The following is a 14701-nucleotide window of genomic DNA, read 5'->3' as shown; positions in this document are numbered from 1 at the left end:
TTTACTCAACATCCACCCAAAGACGATGAGGATGAAGAAGAAATGGATCCCTTTACCAATGAATAAGTCCATAATCCACGAGAAAATGTAGGAAAGGAGGAAACAAATAATGCACCCTCATCAGTACCAGTTCCCACATCGCAGTCGAAGGGGAGACCTGAGTCAAAGGAAATGGGAGGTTACAAACGTCAACACGTCTCAGAAAGCTCGGATTCTGATAAGGAAAATCTGAAAATGGACGAAGAGAACCAGCTAGCTATTGTATCAACCACTCCATCTCAAGGAGAATGGCGTAAAGTAGAAAAGAAGAAATGGCAAAAAGGGTAACCTATTTCTCTACATAATAAGATAGTGTATTTGTTTTGGCTATGTGATCACTAGTCTTGACTGGATTGATGAATGCTTTACAAGCATATACAACATGTAATTTTGTTTTCATTAATAAAATTACGATTTTTCTTGGGAAAAAATATCATAGTGGGTTGAGATATTTGTTTGATCAATGTCACTTGAATGTTAGACAAGCTCGTTGGATGGATCTTATCAGCAAGTTTGGACTTTGAAATTCGACACATCAAGGGAAAGGAAAACTGATTAACAGATGCACTTAATATGAGCATGCAGAATATACATCTGGAAACAATAAGCATTTGTGACCCTAATATAAAAGAAATAATAAGAAATACCCAACAAGGAGATGGGCATTATAATTATGTGAAATAAAGTTTGGAGCAAGAGCTAGAGAAATAAAGTGCTTTGATTATCAGTTGACGAAGGACAACCTACTAATGCACAAGGGTGGGTTTCACATACTTGACTCAACAAATCTAAAAAGTATTTTAATGGATGGGCTTCATGGAAGGAATTCTACAATCCAACCATGCTATCAAAATATGGTAATAGCTACAAAGAAGTTGTATTATTGGCCCAAAATGAAGAAATAAATTGCAGAGTCCATTGTTAAGTGTTTGCAGTGTCAACAAGTTAAAGGGGTGCATAAGAATCTTGTTGTATTGTTGCAACCCATACTAATTCTAGAATGGAAGCGGGAAGTCATATCCATGGACTTCATCACTAGATTGTCTAAATCAACCAAGCAACATGATGTAGTCATGGTGGTGGTGGAAAAACTATGCAAGGTAGCTCACTTCACCCTTGTGACGTCCACCTACAAGGCAATAAACATTGAAAATATTTTTATGAAGGCAATTTTTAGGCTGCATGGCATACCCTTGGCCATCATATTAGACAAAGATGCTAAATTTACTTCACATCTCTAGAAATCTTTGTTTGTATAATTTGGATTTAGTTGACCTATAGCATCACCTATCATCCTTAAACAAATGGGCAAATAGAAAGAGTAAACAAGGTGTTGGAGGACACACTAAGAATGTATGTAATGCATAAACTTAAGAAATGGGAAGACTACCTACCCTTGGTCAAATTTGCTTATAATAATGACTACTAAGAGTCATTGAATATGAGTCCTTTTGAGGCACTGAATGGCAAAAAGTGTAACATACTAATCAATTGGAGTAACCCAATAGAAAAGATTATGTTGGGACCCAATATGCTGAAAGAATTGGAGCAAGAAGTAAAAAAAAATAGGAAAAACCTGAAAGATACCCAATATTGGTAGAAAATCTATGTTAATCACAACAGAACTCATAAATAATTCAAAGTGGGAGAGCATGTGTACCTAAAAATCGAGCCAAAGAGAATATCACTGAGAATGGGGGGCTTGTGCCAAGTTCGCCCCAAGATATTGTGGACATTTTAGATCTTAGAAAGAGTGGGACTAGTGTCCTACAAACATGCTTTTCCTCCTACGGTGAAAGAACACAATGTTTTCCATATGTCCTTGTTTAAGAAATATGTACTTGATACTAACCATGTAAAAAGTGACTGGACTATGATTTAGGTGGAACTAGATGTAAAATTCCAACCAAAACCTCAATGCACCTTATACAGAAAGAAGGTTTAGTGTTGGGACTAAGCTATCATGCAGGTTAGGGTGCAATGGAGGCACTTTGGAGTGGATGAGGAAACCTGGGAACTAGAGGATGCCATGAATATGACATAATCAATTTTTTTCACTTTAAATAGTCCTCGCCATAAATAACAGAACATCAATTATGGTGTTCGTTTAAGAGGGATGGATTGTAACACCCCTTTTTAATCCCTGAGTTTTGTATTTTGTAATTAAGATTGATAATGTTAGAATGACCATCATGGATATTTTGGCAAATTTCATTTTATGTAAATATGAATTTTTAATTAATATATAACTAAGGTTGAAGAAGAGAGCATCTAACATGAAAATGCACGAGGGGAAGTTATAAGGGGGATTTGGGAAGTTTCCTATTTTACTTGAATTAAATGTCCTACTTTTTGTTTTGGTAGTTGAACCACTCAAAAACTGACAATTATGGGAAGGAATGAAAGTGGTACTAAAGTTCTCTCGAGGTATGGACTATGTACCCATTATGGAGACTTGTGAGTTGACCACACAACTTTAGGAGGGACCCCGTGTTCTCATGTTAGGTATGTGGTTGGTGAAATTAACAAAGGATGGTAGCAACCAAAGTGCACGTGGGGGAGTAGTGTGTGAAGATGGTGGCTTGGTGTGTTGTTGTATCTAAGAAAACCAAAGAAGTGCATGCAAGTAAACTAGAGAATGCTATGAAGATAAAATTGAACCACACATAGGGATGAGAGTGTGACTATGAGTAGGAGGTGATAGGAAACCTTTTTAGTCACAACAAACATTTGTGGAACTTGAGATATTACATAAATTAGATAAGGAAGTTTGTGTGGAATCCTTCATCCTAGGCAAAGGGCCAAAAGAAATTCCTGAATAATTGGTCTGAACTAAGTAAGTAAGGCACTAAAAAAGGGAAGAACAAAGGAACTATTGGATTAGTGAAGAACTTCCTTTGTGTTGTGTAGGCCCATGGTGGCCATACTATGAGCGTTAACATCCCATGGCTCAAATGTTGCAAGGTAGCCTATTGAGTTTTGTGTATGAAGGAGATTGATTTTCATGTTCTCTACCCTAAGTTGAATTGTGAACCTTGAGCGAAACTTCCTCTTAAGGCATCAAATTTGGCTCAAGGGTGACCAACTGCAAGAAACTTGCAATGTAGTTGAGGCTATGGTTGGGTGGATAATGAATCTCCCTTCTTTAGTTTCTAGCAAGCTTATGCAAATCAGATAAGTATGTGGTGTGTGTGTGTATCTTTCTATTAACAAAATGATATTGTTGTTCAATGTTTTATGACTAGTGCTAAGCTAGGTTACTGAATATGTTTGTAACGATAAGCTAAAATTTATGGTGAATTGTGTTTAGCTACTAGTTGTGATTTTCTATTATTAAGGAATGTTGTAAGGAGAGGTCATTCTTAAAATATGTTACTTGTGTCACATATGAGATGTATGGTTTGTGAGGTAAAATACACAGGTTGAGTTAAACCAATGGCTCTTCTTACAATCTGGATAGTATATTTGGTCATTGATATGCCAACAATGGGATTGAACAACTATGTTGTATCCTTGATTTGAAGCAAGAGATTTGGGAGATCTTTCCCTTGATTGGAATCCTTGGAAAGGGTGGACAATGCTTTTTTGTGACAAGTCTACATGATAGTTTATAGATATGTTATGTGTGTGTTATGTGCTTGTGTGAAATTAAATGATTTTGTTGTTGAGAAGTTATGGGAGACTTAATTTCCTCATGTGATGAGCCAAACCACTGGGTTTTTTCTATTTGTAAGTTTTGGGGTTGATGTCTTGAAGTTTTACAACCCAAAAGAAGTGAGATAATCTCATTATGTTGGGGTGAGGTCGTGGAGTCATTTGGCCATATTTTGTTATTTTTGTGAAGATTCCTGCTCGAGGATATCATTTTGAATGCCCTTATCAACTAACAAAGACTTTTATATTATGAAAAGTCTTCTAAGGAGGTCTTTGCCATGTTAAGAGTCACTATCATTCTTCTGAACCAGCTTAGAGGTATGTCAGAAGTTTTATTTTTTGGGGATTGTCCCCTTGGTTTTGAGTTTGATTCAAATTTTTGGGGATTGGGAATCTTTAGCCCAGGCCCTTTGTCATGTGGCCCAACAAGAGTTGTGACTAAGGGATTAGATTCGCAAGGGGCTTAAGCATGAGATCTGATCACTATACAAGCCTTAAGACTTTCTAGAGACTTCTTGAGTTCTCTTAGTGGCTCGATGTTCAATGATTGAAGATTAACTTCATTTGCAACAAGATTAAGGTCAAATGAAAGGCCTGATGCCCTGATGCCTAGTTAGAAATTCATAAGTTGATGAAGGTTCGTCAATCATACCAACTTAGGACATTGGAGACCTTTCTTAATCTTCCTAATGGTCTGATGATTCATCAATCAGATAAAAAAGGAGCAAGATCCAGATTTTGTTGAGAGTTGTAAAATGGCATTAGCAGGATCTATGAAGTGATAATATCAGGCATCTAGAGTTTGTTGAGATTTGGGTATATGATTATTTGGAATTTTATTATAAAGAGATTTTGTTGAAAAATATGGATTTGGATGTTAGGGTCACAAGTCACGTGGAGGTTACCTGGGGCGATGTGAGCACTTTTGGACCGTACAGACAAGCAGGTGTTGACGTGGAAGGATGATGTGTTATGTTGTGAAACAAAGGGCAAGTTTTGGGTCATGTGGCATGTTGACATGGTAAGATGACGTGGTGTGGTAGTGCAAAAGAGTTGAAATGGCAGTCCGTGTCTCATCAATCATAGTAGGCAAGATGGAATCTAGAGGTCCGAAAATCCAAAGTTTTTTGAAATGATCCCTTTTGGGCTTTTCCAAATCTAGATATATCTAGAAAGTTTGGAAACCCTGATATCCAATTAAGCATGGGTTTGATCGCAGAGGCAAGGACTAACGTGGAAGATACTGATGAGGATTGGAGTGATGTAGGGATGCTTAGGTGGAGGCCATGTGGAAATTGAGGTATGGGCGATGTAAATGGAAAAATGGTTTGAATAAGGCATATCTAGAGATACTAGAATTTCTTCATAGAGGGCCTTTGTAATTTCCATGATTTGGATTATCTGAAAGGCTAGCTGGTTAATTGTAACAAGAAAAAGGAAAAATATAAGATTCAAAAGTTCTGAAAACCCCAAATGAATCTGAAGGTCCAAAGAGCTGCTAAATCGCTACAGTGGGGATTTTTGGAAATCCTAGATTTGGATGTAAGCCTCGGGTTAGTGTGCCCTTTTGAGGATTTGGCCTTATATAATGACAATACATGGGCAAAGACTACCATGTGTCTACCATGTGTAGTTAATATGGCATTATATGATGGGGACACCAAGGCAAAAACATTGCCACGTGTTTGCGACATGGAAATGGTACAAATGCTAATGTAGTGGTTGGGAGGGGGGGAATATTCATATGGGCATAACTTGGTGTCCAAAGCTTGAATCTGGATGAAATCTATATCATTAAAAAACTCTCAATGTGCAAAAGATTAACTTTAAAGATTAGATTTAGATACTCCATTGATATCATTACAACCAAATAAATAGTTAATAATAATAATAAATAAATAAAGACAAGACTTAGTTGAAAATAATAATTTTACAATAATTAACACACTACACTCACAAAACATTAACAACATTAACGGCAATCTTTGAAAAATGGTTATGATTACCATTTACCATGGTTTAGAGTGGTTAGCCCTTGGCCCTTTCTTGTTCACGTGAAATCATGGTGGGAGACGAATAAGTTACCTCCAAAGAAGCGGCCATAAATCATGTTTTCTCAAACATTTCTCCAAACTGCCGCCGACATTTTCCAAGGATTATTAATGATTCAACGCCGTACTTTTATTTTATGATAAGAAGAAACACGCAAATTCAATCATTGTTTTATCTAATGGTTATGCAAATAACACGTGCGTGTGGTGGTGGGCCATGCCGTTAATACGCATAAAAAAAAAATTCATGCAAATGAATAGTGATAAGTCCCCTCTTACACAAGTCATTTGTCTTTGCCTTGGTAGCTTAACTTTGCCTTTATTATAAACAAATTCTAATAATAATATGTTTCACATGACCATTTGAGTTACTTAATTACTAATAACGGGACTGGCAAGTCATCGCGTGCTCCATCAACTTTGGAAGTAATGGTCAAACAAGAATTTCCATTTCTAATCCCATGTGGCCCACCAACAATGCGAGTTGCTTCCATGGTCAAACAATAATTACCAATTCTATTTCTATTTCCCATGCCATTTACTATGTAATTCTTATTAAAGAATAGATATGTATATATTTAGGGGATGACCGTGCAAGTTAAGTTTCATAAAAGTTTCGAATTTTGTTAATAGAGAAAAATAAATGTTTTGTGAATTTTATCTAATACTAAATTAAGCCAATTAAAACGAAAACATTTAATAAAACTATGAAATTCGAACAATAAAAGTTTCTGCATCGAAGTCGAATACTATGTAGACATTTAAAGATATAAGCGTACGATAAATTAAGTGGAGAATATTGAGGCGAGGAGGCCTTAGGTGGATTAATTGAATCATTAATTTTGTCGTCCAATAATTATAAAGCACTCACATCGCATTCAGCGCTCCTTTAAACTACCGTGTTCTCCAGGGTGAGTGAACCTTTAACGTACCATTATTGTTGAGGCTTCAAATATCTTTCATTCAATTACCGGCCGTGGGGTAGAATTCCAGGTTTTAACTTTGGAAGCCTCATATACCCTATGTTTTTATTTATTTGGTACGTGCACCACACCTTATTTTAGCGGTAGGTGTTGTTCAATGTCAGAAGAGCTCAGAAATAAGAGGACCGAGATTTAGTTGGTGGCGACTCAAAAAGATATTGTTCACGTCAAGAACAAGGATGTAAACAACCTAATCATGATGGGAACTTGTTCATGTGTCAACGTCTTGACAGTTAGGGGCTTTCAGTTTCTTGATGGTCAGGGTTTTAGATATTTGGTTACAAAAGAGAAGGGAGTTTTAAATATTCAGTTGTGAACCATCATTCATTTTTAGGTTACCAACCTTTAGAGAAAGATGAGCTTAGTTTACCTAGACATTAGGTTGAGGTGGGTGGGTTTTCACACGCATGTCATGATCTCCTCTGCCAAATAGATGAAACATATAGTTGTACTCTATGGTATATGTTCATAATGTTGAAGAGTTTGATGTTTTTCTTTCCTTTAATATTAGAATTTATTGAAACTAGTTCACTTGCTTGTAAGGTTGTGGGGTTCCAAGTTATCAGAAATTTAATGATGCCAGTGAGATATATTTTTATTAAAAAATGGCCGTAGAGTTTAATCAAAAAATTATGTGTCTTTTTTTAAGGTTATAGATTTGAATGTGAAAAAAAAATACATATATTTTTATAAATTAAATTATTAAATTGATGTGAATGGAAATTTTGAATTAAATTGATGTGAGAGGAAATTTCTTACATTTAAAATAAGAGAGTCTTATTTGTTATTTGGTAATGATGAATTTATATTAGATATTAAATTAATAAATAAGTGATCAAAATAAATTGTTCATTGGTGAAATTACAATATATTTTAAAATAATAAAAATAAATGATAGTGAAAATAGGTTCAAAATAGTTTATTGGGTGTAGAATAGACGGTGATGGGTGTATTTCTAAGTCACTCAATGATGTGAAAGTCATTAGTTTGAAATTTTGTGGGCAAAAATCCAGTCATGTTAAAGGCTCATGTAGTCCAGGAGTGCAATCCCCGAGTGATTTTGATGGTTTAGATGCCCTTGGGTTGCGGTTTCTCAAGCCAAAAATCAAGCATATAACTATCATCTCACACAACTTGACAACAAAAAAAACTCAAAACAACTTAGATTAGAGATTTTAAAACGTAACTTTATTATTAAAAAATAAAATAAAACACTCAATCATATTACTTGTGACATTCATAAGTTTAAAGATAAAATTATTAAAAAGAGGAAGTGGAAACGCTACAAAGATTTTATCACTCTTAATTTAGTTAACCAAAATTAATTTTGAAATACTGAGAATTTTAAAAGTAAAATTAATTTTGTTAAAGTAAAAACCAGTAAATAATTATGGACTTAATAGTAAAATTGGTTAATGAAAGAATGTGAAAATTGAGATAAAAGAAGATGGAAAATAAAATGAATATAAAGACTAGATTATTGGGGATAGAAGAGAAGATCATTTTGCATAATAAGGATAATATTAACAATGTTATTACATTAAAATTTTAGGGTGATAAAGAGTTAGAGGGAAACTAAGATTCATAAGGAGGTGGTTAACTACAATCTAGAAAATCAAAATTATCTCTATGTCTTGAGTAATGTCATAAAGAAATTGCACATTGTTAAAACAAGAATGAATTCGCAAGGAAAATGGATGTTGGTAAATTTCAAAAATTCCATGAGATGAAAGAGTATATCACCTTTGTAACACTTAGAGAGTTGAAGATGAAAAAGTATTTTCTATATTCCATCTAATTTTCAAATTATTTGTCCCACTACCAACCTTCTTGACCTTTTAAGTTGGCAAAAATGTGTTGAATGTGGAATGTTTCTTTTAATATTTTTCTAGTAGAGAACTAAAATGCTAAAGAATTTTGAGTAATCTCTTACCTTTTTAAGGTCCAATAAACCATACCACTAATGGGCATTAATCATCATCATTATTAAAACTTTATCCACTTTCACCATTCAAGTAATCATTAAAATATATTTACATATTTAAAACATAAATATTATGATTCTTTAGTTTTCACTATTTTTAAATTTTTAAATAATATTTTGCAAAAATCTTTAATAAAATATCCTTCACTTATATAGTAAATTTTATTAATTTTGAATATCATAATTATTTTTTACAAATAATTCAATATTAAATTATTTTATTAAGTTTATTGTTTTTTAAACTTTATACTAATTTTAGGACCTCTCTCTCTACCAAAGGAATTGACAACCGAGTCGAGTTCATACTCTCGTGACACGAGGTCGATTATGACCACTACCACTATATTTTTGGGCCTTACCACTCCTCGTAGACTAGGTTACTCTAGGGGAATTTGAACCTTGGATCTCTTAGTTTATACAATACTTCATATCACAATGATCACCAATTGAGTTGTCCCCGTGGAGCTATATCATAATTTTATCTTAATAATAATAATAAATTACATTGTCATATTTTTGTATATAATCAAAATATAAGAGTAATAAGCATGATTTTGAAGAAATGAAACATTACTTCAATAACTTGTAATTTTTTTTAATTGTAAAAATAAGAAATGTGATGCCAAAATAATATATTACAAAATGTGGATGGAAATATCTTATTAAGAATGATTATATATATATATATATATATATATATATATATATATATATATATATAACTAAATCGGTTTCGTGCTTGTGTGACATGGGGTCAATTGCGACCTCTACTAATATAGCTCTATGATTCGAGATGTCTAAAGAATGAGACTAAATATCAACAATGTAATATGTCACAAGTGTAGAGAAAGTGCATAAAAGAATAATGTAAAGGAAACAATCATAGAGAAAGAGCTTAATAGGACAACATCATCAGAAACTTAAATGCTTTTACTAGTGAAGGCCCGTAGATATTATTTACTATGCCTTTTCACTAGACTCGTACACTTTCATTATATTTCAAATACCATGGGTTACAAAAAAAATTCTATGGGTGAATATCATAAATCATTATGGTAAAACCTAACAAAGAGTTCTATATGGTAAAATCTAATTGCACAATTTTTTATCTTTATTTTTTTCTTTTACTTTTCAAATACCATGGGTGGATACCATGGTTACCAAAACCATGGGCTTGTCAACCATCAACACTAGAAATGATCATTAATCGTGATGATTTACTAATGTCAACTTGGATCACTATAGGTGTCTACGTATGCCCCTTTAGCTGATTGCCAATTGAATTGCCCCTTAGGGGCTAACTAAAAATGAATACATTAAGAAAAATGACAAGTGGATTTAATATAAGTATGTTTCTTATTAAAAAAAATACTTTTGAAATAATTAAAAAATGGGTATGATAACATCTATACATTGTAATACAATGTAGAGAAATAAAAAGTTTTGTTATCCTTTTTGCTTTTCAATTTTACAATAAAGTGAGGTGTTAAGCCAACACTTATTTTCCCAAGCACAATGATTTAGATTTTGTTTGATAGACTAACTATTTCAAAAGAAACATCAAAAATAATTTTAAACACACATTGTAAAAATTAAGCAAACATTTTGAGCCGGATGCTTTAATTTGTCCATCATTTCTTTCTACACCTTCTTCTTGAGTTTTTCTAGCTCTTGCTATTCGTGGAAAGCTAAGCATCTACTTAACACCACCAATGCATGGGGGAGTTTGAGGCTCTGTCTTTGGCATCTTCTAAGTAGGGAGGGATTCCTCTATCTTCACACATCCACATTGTCATCCCTCTCTAGCTCCTCTTATTGTGATCCTTAACCCTTAAGATTGAATCATGATCAATATATCATAAATGGTCGATATTTTATTCAAATCAAAATCCTCATGGTAGGGTAACACCATATAATGATAATTTTATGGAAGGCTCAACTCCTTTTCTCTTGCCTCTTTGAAGGGGAAATCTCCCAATGAGCTAGGGTCCAATATAATAATATTCTCATACATTAGTCATAAAGAGGTATTTAATGAAGTCATCTTCCTTCTTTAATGAAGTCATATTACATTTATGCAATGCTAACTACCTAATGGACCTTATTTAATAGTAACTAACATCATGGATCTAGTCCATAGTATATTAAATAGCCACCATACTTATTATATTCTTAACTCTAATGGGCTCATAAGTCCCTATTACCCCCCTAGACACCATTCTATCCCCCCTTGAAGAAGCATTGTTATAAATGCTTGTAGCAATGATGTACAACCATAAGCTAGGGTCCCATGTTTGGGTGTTGACCACAATGCTAAATAGGTTCATGAAGCTCATCCATAAACCTAGGTCCCATGTCTAAGTCCTCATGTTGACTCCCATCTTATGATGCCTAAACTTAACGAATTGTGAGTATTATGCTCCAAATGCCTAGCATGGTCATGTAGATCCAAATAAATAGAACTATAGACAACAAAAATATCATCCACATAGTTATAAAGGTCGATTGTGGATTTAGGAGTAACTTAAAATCATTGGAGAATGTGAAAATAAAAATCTTATAGTCATAACCTACTCCTAACTTCCCTCAATGGCGTTCACTTCATATGAAGGAGTATGGTCATTAGAGAGAAGTTGAAAGTAGTTTTCTACCCATAAATAATAAATGTCCTTGTATCGTTCCTTGCAAGCCTCCTCTAAATCACATTGTGCCCCATCTTTCTCTTTTACTAGTTTTCCTTGCAAGTTTGCTTCTCCCACATTCTTCACATTACATGCATCACAATATTTATTGTTGTGCCTCTTTATATGAAAAATGAAAATTTATATTATAAACAAAAAAAAAAATCCAGGGTGTGTAATGTAAAAATTAAGGAACGAGATAGTCCTTTCCATTACTAACCATCACTTCATCTTATTTTGTTAAATAAGTGAGGAGAAAAATGCATCTCGCTCTCTCTCCCTATCTCTCTCTCTTTGTATTCTTCATCTTTGTACTTTATCTCTATTATATTTAAGGTGCTAGCGTTTCTTGGAGCTTATGGAATATCTTGAATACTATGGTTAGGTTTCTATCCCTCGAAGACATTGGAGCTAGGATTTTGTGTTGAAACCTTAGATTGTGTGTGTTGAGAATTCAAGGGGAGAAGACATATTGCCTATGACAACTTGATAGTGTAATGCTTGCTTGTTGGAGTTCCTTAATGTTGGATAGGGTTTTCTTGGTTTTCCCTAGCTAGGGTTTTGGAGAGCTAGAGGATTATACTAGCCTTGGGATGAAGCTATGGTATGTACATAAACTTCACCTTTACACACACACATATCTATATAAAGTTCTAAATTGTCCAAAATTGTCTTGTTGTAAATTTAATTTTCAATTATCTTTATCTTTATGATTTGGTAATTTCCAACACTAGTACGTCCTGCTAATTTTACAAGTTAAGGCTATGTTTGTTAAGTGATTTAACAATAATCTCAAGGAAGACAAGGTATATTTACTATTGTAATTCCTACAATTATAAAGTAAATTTTAATATGGATTATGCATGATAAGATTTCTCTATAGGGATGAAACTTACTAACATACATTTAATATCTTTTTCTCTTGGATTGGTTGTTGATTGGGATTGTTAAGAGGTGAAATATTGTTCGTCATTGTTGTTATTTTATCATATTTCATAACTATCATTAGGTTAAAAATTCAGGGCTAAGATTGTTGGGTCCCTATAATACTAGTGATTACCCCATTACTATTGTAGTTATACCCCTTATTTATATTGTTGTGCCCCTATTACCCCCATATTGTTATTTTTGTGCCCCATAGAATCCCTCTATTGTTATTTTTGTGGCTTTATATTATTATTGTTAGGTTGGCTGGATTATATTGTGACTCCTTAGACTCCTATATATAGAAAGGAGGTTTTGTCATTTGAATCATCCAAGAATTGTTCATTTATGTAATGTAAAGGAGGTTGCCCCCTCGAAGAGGCTGAATTCTAAGGCGTTGATCTATCTTTTCTATCTTTTCTTGAGCTGGTTTCATAACATTTGGTATCAGAGCTTTGGATTCTAGGGTTTCGCTGCTCCAAACAGGTCATCGTGGCATTTTCGCTATAACTTTTTTTCTGTGACGTTTCAGAAGTCGCAAAAAAAACCCATTTGAGAAGAAATTGCATTGAACCTTGGCTCTGAATTTCAGAGCTTTTCACGCGATATTTGTGGAGATATGATCTGAGGAAGTTGGTCTTTTTGCAGACTCCTGAATTACATTCAAAACAGGTGACCTGGGGAAAATCGTCATAACTTTCTCTCTGGGGATCGGATTGAAATTTCGTAAGAAGGTATAGAAAGAGGACGGACTGTAGTTTCTTGTATGCATTTTTCAGATCCAAAGATCGAAACAGTGACTCGTGGCACGTCGTACAAGTTCGCTCTACTGAACTAGTCTATAGTCAAGTCACTGTGGGAGATTTCGCATAACTCTTCCTTGGAGAATCCAATTTGGGTCAGACTTGTGGCATTGGAAAGAGGACACAGAGGGCTACTACAGGTCACAAATTCAGAACTAGATGATCGAAAAGTACAGAGATACATCAGAGGCAATATTGAGCTCCTACAAAGTGAAAAAAGGTGTGTAGATTTTCTTAAATTTTTGCTTAAGCTTGGTTTGAAAAATTATTTTGAAGGAATTCAAAGGGCATAGTAGAACATTATTATCGGTAACTGATGCCCCGAGGAAAGAAAATGCAAACACCTAGTAAGGAACCTGAAAGCTCTAGCATGACTCATGAAGAAGAAGAAGAAATGCTACATGATATATCAAAATTACAAGAACAAGTGCAACAAGTGTCACTTGCACAAAAAGCAACAGAATCTAAAATGGATGGTTTAAGGAAAGATGTAGAAGCTAAGATGGATGGTTTAAAGAAAGGTGTAGAAGCTAAGATGGATGGAATGGAAGCTAAGGTGAATGGCATGGACGCTAAAATTGATGGCATGGATGATAAGATGGAAGAATTGAAGATAAATATGAATAAGTTGCTACAAGAAATGGTCACTAATGGTGAAAGGGTACTAAAGGAAACTCATGATGAGAACAAAAGAAATGTTAATCATGATTCCATAGACTCTAATGTTGGATCGAAGACTCACCATGTTCCAAAAATCGATATGAGGAAGTTTGATGGCAAGGATCCCGCCACATGGATATTACAGATGGAGCAATTCTTCGATCTCAATAATGTGCAAAACACACAAAAGGTACGTATGGCAACTGTATATTTGGAACCAAATCAGTTTGTATGGTATCAATGGCTTTGTTCTCGTAAACAATTTATCACTTGGGCAATTTTTACGGAAGAATTGATAGCACATTATGAGGATACAAAAAGCAACACTTTTTTTAGCCAATTGATAAGTCTCAAACAAAAGGGTTCAATAATGGAGCACATTGAGGAGTTCCAAAAATTGAACATAAGGGTAAAAGATATTCCAGAGGAGCATAGGATTGATGTGTTCATAGGGTCTTTAAAGGATAATATCCAACATGATGTTCGCCTTTGGGAACCTGATTCATTAGAGAAGGCATTCAGGTTAGCAAGAAAAATGGAAAGCAAAATTATGGCAACTAGGAAGCATACCACTCACAACTATAAAGACGGAAGTGTTGTTGCCCCTAGTCTTCCACAACCTACAAGGTTGACACCACAACAATTGGAAGAAAAAAGAGCAAAAGGGCTTTGTTACAGTTGTGATAGCAAATACACAAAAGGTCATAAGTGTGCTGAGAAGAAATTATTCTACATAGATTGTGAAGAGGAAGAAGAAAAGGAGCAAGAAAGGTCAAAAGAAGAGGATATACTCCAGGAACAAAGCCTAGATGAAGAACAAATAAATCCGACCATATCTTGTAATGCATTGGCGGGAATTACCACTCCTCAAACCATCAAGATAGAAGGACAAATCAAGAAGAAAAAGGTAATAGTGTTGATT

The sequence above is a fragment of the Pinus tabuliformis genome, chromosome 4_2 (assembly GCF_031772625.1).
Source record: "Pinus tabuliformis cultivar Carrire ecotype Pingquan chromosome 4_2, CPIR1, whole genome shotgun sequence".
Taxonomy (NCBI): domain Eukaryota; kingdom Viridiplantae; phylum Streptophyta; class Pinopsida; order Pinales; family Pinaceae; genus Pinus; species Pinus tabuliformis.
This window is presented reverse-complemented; position numbering follows the sequence as displayed.